At 47.2% G+C, this 9,092-nt stretch overlaps 2 pseudogenes; both read left to right on the top strand.

The window, feature by feature from the left end:
- Positions 1 to 3,032: 3,032 nt before the first annotated feature.
- Positions 3,033 to 3,151, top strand: LOC118611842 (annotated as a pseudogene).
- A 4,583-nt stretch (positions 3,152 to 7,734) lies between these two features.
- Positions 7,735 to 7,853, top strand: LOC118611757 (annotated as a pseudogene).
- The last annotated feature ends 1,239 nt before the right edge of the window (positions 7,854 to 9,092 follow it).

The following is a 9,092-nucleotide window of genomic DNA, read 5'->3' as shown; positions in this document are numbered from 1 at the left end:
TCCCAGAGGTGAAGTTCCTAAGAGTAGCGAGTCCATTTCTAGGTTAAGATAATTTCCACAGTAGGACAGGATTGGTCTCATGGCAGCTTCACGATCACTGAATTCATCGTTTTAAAAGTGCATCGTGCCAAAAGGGTCAGTGAAAATCTGAATCTCATTTTCATGCATATATTCATCCATCGAGTCAGTAAATATTTAGCGAGATCTGCTTCACGGCCAGCACTGTTGTAGACGCTGGAGAAGAAGCAACAAGCAGAAACAGACAGCAGCTCCCGACTTCAGGAAGACCATGTTCTAAGGAGAGAGGGGACGGGAGGCAAACAGCAAACGAGTAAACTACGTGGACCAGATCATTTTGTGATGTGTCCTATTCAGAGAGTTAACAAAGAGGATAAACGATTGTTGATAAGCTTGTAACCCAGCAATTTTGTCTGGCGACTTAGGTGTTTGCATCCCTTACGTATTGTTTATTGGCATAGCAGTTCTGCATTTTCTCCTTCTTTACCAATTTGGCATATCTATGCTAAAAACGATAGTAGTATCATGTATTAAACATCTGCTCTGTGACAAACACTCTACTAAATGCTTTACTCTCTTTGATCTCAGGCAATTTTGCCCAGTATGTGGTATCTTCATTTTGTAGATGTACAAATCAAGAGTCAGAGAGGTTAAGTTACTTGTGTGGAGACACACAGCCTGGGCGGCACAGCTGGGATTCAAACGCCCAGGTTCTTAACTACCAGGCAGTTCTGTTTCTAAAAAGCCTGAGACACTCATTGGTTATCTTATGTGATCGCCTGTCTCCTTGGCAATAACATTTTTTTAAAGTTTTTACTGGCCTACAACGTACATATATATAAGAGAATATATTTCAGAAGCGGACAGCTCAACAAATTACTTTCAATGGATACATCCATCAGCCAGCACAGCAGGTTAAAAAAAAAAGCCCATGAGCTCTTCATCCCCCATCCCCGACCCAGGTAATCATGGCCGTGACTTCTCATATCTGATAGGCACATTTTAACTGCCAGCTCTGAATTCCTAAAAGGCACATTTATGAAACGCCTTTGTGAAACCCATGGAGGTTCGTTAGCACGCCCGCGCCTCTTCCCTAATAAAACCCACGGCGATTTAGTCTCTGTATTCAAAGAGTGAAGGCTCTTTGTCTCACTTGAACTAATAGCAGATGTGCAGACACACAAGCACAAAGCAGGAAGGTGACATGGGGACAACTGGATGGATGTATAAAGGGCAGCGAGGTCACAGGGAACAGAGCACTGTGGTTCCCCAGGGGCGGTGAGGAATGTCACCGGCCCGCGGGGAACATTTCAGCCACCGCTTTAAAGTTAAGTCAAGTGTCAAAGACAGACGGGGCTGGATGATAGTAGTTATTTTACCCCCATGTGATACTGGTCTTATATTGCAGCCTCTAAAACAGCCCCCAACACCTAGCGTTCATGTCTTTGTATAGTCTCTTGCGCAATTAAATTAAATTTAAAAAGATGACACCGGGGGACCCCATATTGAACAGTGCAGCCCCAAGACACAAACAAGCCCACTTAATGGCCATCTGACCCTCTAGGCATGGGCAGGCAAATTTTCATCCGTAAAGGACCCAGATAAATCACCTTAGGCTTTGCAGCCATACGGTCTGCGTCACAAAGACTCACCTCAGCCTCTGTGGTGTGGAAAGAGCCACAGACAGTGCAGAAACGAGTGGTCACAACTGTGTTCCAATAAAACTTTATGAACAAAAACAGGCAGCGGGCTGGATTTGTCTGGCCGGAGGCAATATGCCAAGCCCTACTCTAGGGGAGTGTTTGACCTACTATTTCATACTTTGACTTATTATTTTCTTGAGTAAGGGTCCGCACTCTGGAAAGTTAGGCGTTAACTTGTTTAAAATCGATTCATCGAAACGACTGTTTTTCAAGTACAATGGCAGTCCCAAAAGTTATTGCCCGAAGGTCATTAATTGTTTTTGTCTCTAAAGCCAGCATCTCATTCCGGACTTCTGTCTTTCACTGACTACACATGCATCCATCAGACTCTCGCCTCCTCCCTTGAGCGAGCCTGTCATTCTTCCGGTTCTCTCATTAATGTCATGTAAGTCTTTGTCACGTGTTTACCATATGTTTGTATGAGGCGGGTTTTTAACTGTTTTTTTTTTTTTTTGAAAAATATACTTTAGCGAGACCTTCTGAAATAATGTTTAAATGAATAAAGAAACTTTGTAGGGTAAAGAAACCAACTAAAACACAGTTATCAAAAATATTTCAAAGATGCATTTTTGATATAATATATTTGCTTCTTCATTACCATTAAACAACAAGAATTAACAGTAGATCTGGTCCCAATGGTAAATCATAGCGGTAAGGAGGGTGAACCATATTTCAAATACCTGCAGCTTCTGCAATGTGATTTGGAAATATCTGATTTCTATTGCTAGAAGAATAGGTTCCAGAATAAAGTCACAGGTATTGCTAATGCTATCATCATTGTATGAGTGAGTCACTGCTGTGTAACATCCACAGCAAAACCGAGCGGCTTAAATACAGCAATCATTTGTTTCGTTCTTGAATATACAATGTAGGTGGAGCCTGGTGGAGACAGCTAATTTTTGATCCATGAGGCAACAACAGAGATGGCTCCTCTGGGAGGTGGGGACCCTCGCCCAGCTGGCAAGTCAGTGCTGGCTGTTGGCTAGCTGCTGAGCTGGGGATGGGGGCTGGGGTCCTCGGGTCCTCTCCACGGGACCTTCTCCCGTGGATTCTTGGGCTTCCTCCCAGCATGGAGGCTGAGTTCAAAGAGCATGAAGCGGAAGCGGACGGCATTTTTATGACGCAGCCTCAGAGCTCACATAACATCACTTCCACTGAACCCTATTGTCGGAGGCAATCGCCCAGGTTCGAAGGATCAAAATGCAGAGTTCCCCTCTCAGTGGGGAAGTGGCAAGGTCTGAGAGAGCAGGTGGAAGGGGAGCTGTGGATGAGGTCACCTTCCGGAAATATGATCAGCAACAAAAACAGAGTGACTATGGCCATGCCACCCTGAACAAGCCCAATCCTGTCTGATCTCGGAAGCTAAGCAGGATTGGGCCTGGTTAGTACTTGGATGGAAGACCACCTAGGAAGATCGGGTGCTGCTGTAGGTGTAATAAAATAAAATAAAATATAAAATAAAATAAAAACAGAGTGAAATGCTAGATTTCTGTTGGAAGTGAGTGAAAAGAAGGATGTGATTTTTTTTTTTTTCTTAGCCAGTGTCTGGACCCCAAAGCCCTCCCATCTGCCCCCTTATCTATCTGGCAAACTCCTAGCTCCTCAAGTGTCACCCCAAGTGTCGTCTCCCCTGCTTACCTCAATGACCTAAAACTCCCACCCCAGCTGAAACATTTGTTTCCACCTCTGTATGCCCAAGACATTCGTTCAAGCTTTTATCTGCATTCTTAGCATTATCTAAGGTTTTACATTAACAACTAAAAATAGAGGGAGATCCCGTAAGTATGAACACTTTCTTCTTTTGAAACTTCCAGAGACCTGCTATATGATGAGATATCTGTAGTTCACATATGGTATCGTGTACTTAAAATTTTGATAAGAGAGTAGATTTTATGTGAGGTGTCCTTACCACCAAAACCAAAAAACAAATAAAACAAGACACACACACACACACACACACACACACACACACACATACACACACACACACACACAAAGGGACACTAGAAAACGTTGGGAGGTGATGGGTATATTTAGCACCTGGATTGTATAGCTGATAACATAAGTGGATACGTACATTACCAAACTCATCAAATTGTATACATTATGTGCTGTGTTTTATATTCAAATTTTATCTCAATGAAGCTGGGGAAAAAAACAAGTGGTTATAATATCATTTATAACCAGAATATTAAAAAAATTCAAATAAGACAGACTTCACATTTCATGCCCATTCCCGTTTTTGCTACTGTAAATTTGTTTTATATCCTTGCAGACCTTTTCAGAGCCTATGTATGTATATATGACAAATTGCTATTTCTTTTGTAAACACTATCATGCTTTACTCATTGCCCCAAAACTTGCTTTTTACAGTCGACAATACATCTTAAAGCTCTTTTTCTGCTGGCCGTGGCTCTGTCATTCTTTTTAATTAGTTGTAAAATATTTTGCAAATAGATGCACCTGTTTATTAACCATTCCTTACTGATAAACATCGAAGTAGTTTCCAATTTCTGTGCTTTTACATAAATAATGATCAAAGACAAATAAATAAACAAAGGACACAGAGGACCTGGGTGTGGCGATGTGGCCTGAGATTCTGTGGGTAGGTTTGCACAAAGGTCTCTTGTCTTCTAGATAAAATCCAGATCTAGATTGGAGGGCACCGCCCCTGGGTGCACTGCCTTCGGGCCTGAGTTCAAGTCCCAGCCCTGTCACTTCCTGTGCTTGTGGACTCAGGCAAGGATTGTAACCTCTCCGAGCCTCCATTTTCTCTCCTGCGCAATGGGGTGATACTCATATCTGCCTCTGAGTGTCGTTATTGTAAAAGTGGAAAATTCTCCAGTAAGCTAGTCCCAAGGACAAGACAGGGAGTGATATCTTCAGGCGCCAGCTCCGAAGAAAAAACAATGTTGCCTCGGGGGTGCTGATAACAAAGCTGTCTACCAGGCCCTGTTTGCTGCAAGATTTAGGAGCCCCCAGAAACGATATATCTTTGTATTAGATGCTAACAGCCAACTCCTGCTTTTGTAATCTGCTTGCTTGCTTGCTCAAGGCCAACCAGGACGTAGTTTCGGGCTTTATAAGCTGCCTCCTCCGGAGGCTCGGGGCTGATTCTCCAGTGGGGAGAGTCAGTCGACGGCCGGCTAATAAAGGCTCATAACTAATCTCAATCGGCTCCGTGGGTCTTAGATTTGAACATACCACAACATTATGACAATACATGCTTCCTGGTGAGTGTTCATCGTGGTCTAGACACTCGAAAAATGCTGCTGCTTTTCTTGTCGAATTAGACATACCCCCACCCAGATCCGGCAGTCCCATTCCTTGGCATTTGAGCAAGAACCATGAAAACTTGGATCCATGTTAAGACCTGTACACAGGTGTTCACAGGAGCTTCCTGGGTAAGTAATTGCCTCAAACAAAAAAAGACCCAGCGGGAGATGGAGGAAGAAGCCACGGTCCGGCCGCACAATGTAATGTACCACAGCGATGAAAAGAAGCAATGTGCATGCAAATCTAAAGACACAGACTGCAGAGTTCCATTTACACCATGTTCTAGAATGGACTAAATTAATCCACAGTTAACGAATGCGGACTGATGGTCACCTAGGGGCGGGGGTGGCTAGGAAGGGGTGCGAGGGAACTTTCTAGAGAATGGAAATGTGCTGTATTTTAATCGGGGTGGTGCTTGCCCAGGTGTACACATTTGTTAAGACCCATCGAAATGCCTTTGTAAGACCCGTGCCTATGACCGTAAGTCAGTTATATCTCAATTAACTGTGAAGAAAATTGTTGTTATTAGTATTGCTATCCTTCCTCATGTCCACGCCAGCTAGCCTGCTGGCATGGAGGCCTATTTGCTCGTTGAATGAATGAATGAATGAATGAATGAATGAATAAAGGAACGAGTGAGTGAATGAGGCTCGAAGCGGCATCCTGAGTTCATGGAATTTTCCTCCCCAAACCCTTCACACAGGAGGAGGAGGCTGTGTGCCTCCCAACCCCCAGGAGACGCTCAGAACCTTCCGGTAACCTCGCCCCTGCTCCCCTGTCACCCCAGCCTCCCTCCCAAAGCGAGACTCACAATTCCTAAGCCTCTACGTTCAAGCACTGGGGAGAGAGCTGGGGATGGAACAAGGCCAAGATCTTACCCGGCAAGAGCTCCAGACATCAGGCAATGAAATAAAACGAAACGGGCGGAGGGCCTGGAGAAGGCCAGAGCTGGTGCTGCAGCTGCGGTGGCCAGGGAAGGCTCCTTCGGCAGGGCCACACGTGGGCAGAGGCCTGACTGTAGCCAGGAGGTCAGCCAGGCAGGGATCCGGAGAAAGGACATTCTCTGGACAAAGGCAGCCGGTGCAAAGGCCCTGGGGCAGCGCGCTACTGACACGGCGCGTTCAAGGAACGGGAATGAAGCCTTCGTGGCTGCAGCGGGGTGAGCCGGGGGGAGAGGGACAGCGGTAAGGGCAGAAGGACACGATGCCGATGCTGCAGAGTTTAGGGCCTTTGTCGGCCGTGGGCGGGGCTTGGAGCCCAAGCCCAGCTAGGCGAGAGCTGGGGAGGATCACAGCGGAGGAGCAATGGGACCTAGGCGTGAATGGCAGGAAGAGACAGAAGGGTGCGGGCAGGGTGTATGTGACGAGCAGGGAGACCGTTGAGCAGGCTACTGCACAAGCCCAAGCAAACAGCGGTAATGGGAGCAGAGCCCGCGGAGAGCGCGATGCAGGGGTGTGGGAATGCGGCGGGAGTCGGCAATGACCGTGGCTTTGGGCCCTGAGCCACGAGCCTCGAGCCTCGGAGGCAGTGGGCGGGACAGGTGCAGGTTGCCCAAGCATCTCCAGCTGCTTCGCAACTCCAGGCCTGCGTGCCCTGCACCCCCGGGGCCTGCGTGCTGTCCCTTCTCCCCTCCCCATCCCACTGGGCCCATGCTACCTTCACTGCGAAGCCCAAATGTCCTCCTCTCTGGAAGCGCCTCTTTAAGCGACTTGACCTTGGCAAGGCGTGTCCTCCTGCAACCCCACAACTCCCTGCCCTCCGTCTTCTCCCAAATGGATGGGCAGAATCCAGCTGCCGGCAACTTGCTCCAAGTGGGCGATGCTTGAATTACTGGGGAGAGGCCCTGGCTTCAATCCAGCAGCGACTGCATCAACAGGAAATAGCCTCGTTCATTCAGCAGATATTTACGGTGCCAGGAACTCTAGAAGGCGCTGGGAAGAGACCAGGGAATAGGAAAAGCAGATCTGGGCCCTTATGGGGCTCTGCTGGACACTAAACAAAGCGAAGAAGTGCAAGACCTAACAGGTCACATGGCGATGGAGAGAGAGGAGGGATTCCATACATGAAATGTGGGGTAGGGGAGATACAGTTATTCATAAGGTAATCTGGGAGGGCTTTGCTGAGGAGGTGATATTTGAGCTTCGACCCAGAGGAGGTGAGGGAGGAGCCATGTAGGTTTTGAGGAAGAAGGGAACAGCCAATACAAAGGCCCTGAGGTAGGACCACGCTTAGAATATGGGAGGAACTTGGAGGAAACCAGTATGGCCAGAGCCTGTGAATAAAGGGGTAGAGAGAGTAGGAGCTGAGATTCAGGGAGGGCATGATAGGGGGTACAATCTTACAAGGCTTTGGGAGTCACCTGAGGACTCTGCTTTTACTCCAGGTGTGAAGAGAGCCTTGGAAGGGCTCTGAACAGAGGAGCGATGGGATATGATTTGAGTTTCAATAGGATCGCCATAATAACAGCAATGGTAATGACATTTGAGGAGCACTTCCTGTGAGGTTGGCAGAAGACCCCTCCGTCTATCCAGTGGTCAACACCCCCGGTTAGCACTTCTCCTGCCAAAATATATCCTGAAGCAAATTTTTGACGGCTTTACTGAGATAGAATTTAAACACCATACAATTCACCCATTTAAAGCACACAGCTCAGGACATGGTTCTGTAGCATAGTTAGCACGTCTGCTTTACACGCAGAAGGCCCTGGGTTCGTGCCCCAGTGCAGCCATGGTCCATGGTCTACAGCCATCCCACCCTAAACAAGCCAGATCCCATCTGATCTCAGAAGTTAAGTAGGGTCAAGCCTGGTTAGTACTTGGATGGGAGACATTCTAGGAAGACCAAGTGCTGTAGGCATCAATAATAAAAATAAATAAAGTGTACAGTTTAGCAGTTTTTAATATATTCACCGAGTTGTGCAACCATCACCACAATCAAGTTGGGAACATTTTCATTTCCCCAACAAGAAATCTCTTAACTTCCCCCATCTCGAAGCAACCACGAGTGAACTTCCTCTCTGATTTGCCAAATCTGGACCTTTCCTATCAATGAGATCAAATGATACATAGCCTTGTGTGTCTGGCTTCTCCTACTTAGCATAATGTTTTCAAGGTTCGTCCATGTTGTGGCATCTATCATGACTGAATTCCCTTTTGTGGCCGAATAATACACCATTGTCTGCATACACCACACTTAGTCTATGCATTCATCGGGTGATGGATATTTGGGTGGCTTCCATGTTTGGGTTATTACAAATAACGCTGCTATGAACATTCCTGTACAAATATGTGTGCAGACACATGTTGTCATTTCTCTTAGGTAAATACCTGGGCATGGAATTGCTGGGCCATGTGGTAACTCTGTGTTTGACTTTCTGAGGACCTGCCAGACTGTTTTCTAAGGTGACAGCATCATCCCCACCAGGAACGTCTGAGGGTTCCACGTTCTCCACATCCTCGCCATGACTTATTATTGTCCTGAAGCCATTTGCTCCTCTCTGCCTCCACTGCCACTAGCCCACTTGAGCTGCCACCATCTCTTACCTGGACCATCGAAGTCACCTGGTCCCTTGGCTCCCTGCTTTCACTCTCAGCCTTGCCCCACACCACAGGCAGAGGGAACCTGCTAGCCTGGATGTGAATCCTGTCCCTCCTCAGCTTAGAACTCTTCAAATGCTAGCTCCTCATTGACTGAAAATAAATCCAAACTCCTCACCATTAATGGCCCACTGAGCCTGCCCATCTTGCTGACATAACTCATGTACCCGCTTCTCTCCCCTCTCGGACCCAGCCACGCGCAGCCTAAATCACACCCACTATCCGCTCCCTCAGTTGCACTTAGCGCCGTTTGAAGTCTATTCATGTGACACTCTGCCCAGTCGCTAACTACCCCGCCTCAGGCAGGGCTCTGTGAGGGTGCATGAGCACCAGCACCCGACCTGCGACAAGAGCGGACTAAACATCTGTCCTCATTACCCCTTCTGCCCACATGCAGTGTCCTCTGCCCAGACACACTCTTCTCTCTTTATTTCTCTGGCTGATTCCCACGGTGCCTCGGCTGCATGGCACTTTCTGTCAGAGAGTATTTCTGTTTTCA

This window comes from Rousettus aegyptiacus, unplaced genomic scaffold (genome assembly GCF_014176215.1).
Source record: "Rousettus aegyptiacus isolate mRouAeg1 unplaced genomic scaffold, mRouAeg1.p scaffold_m13_p_14, whole genome shotgun sequence".
Lineage (NCBI taxonomy): Eukaryota > Metazoa > Chordata > Mammalia > Chiroptera > Pteropodidae > Rousettus > Rousettus aegyptiacus.
This window is presented reverse-complemented; position numbering and strand designations above follow the sequence as displayed.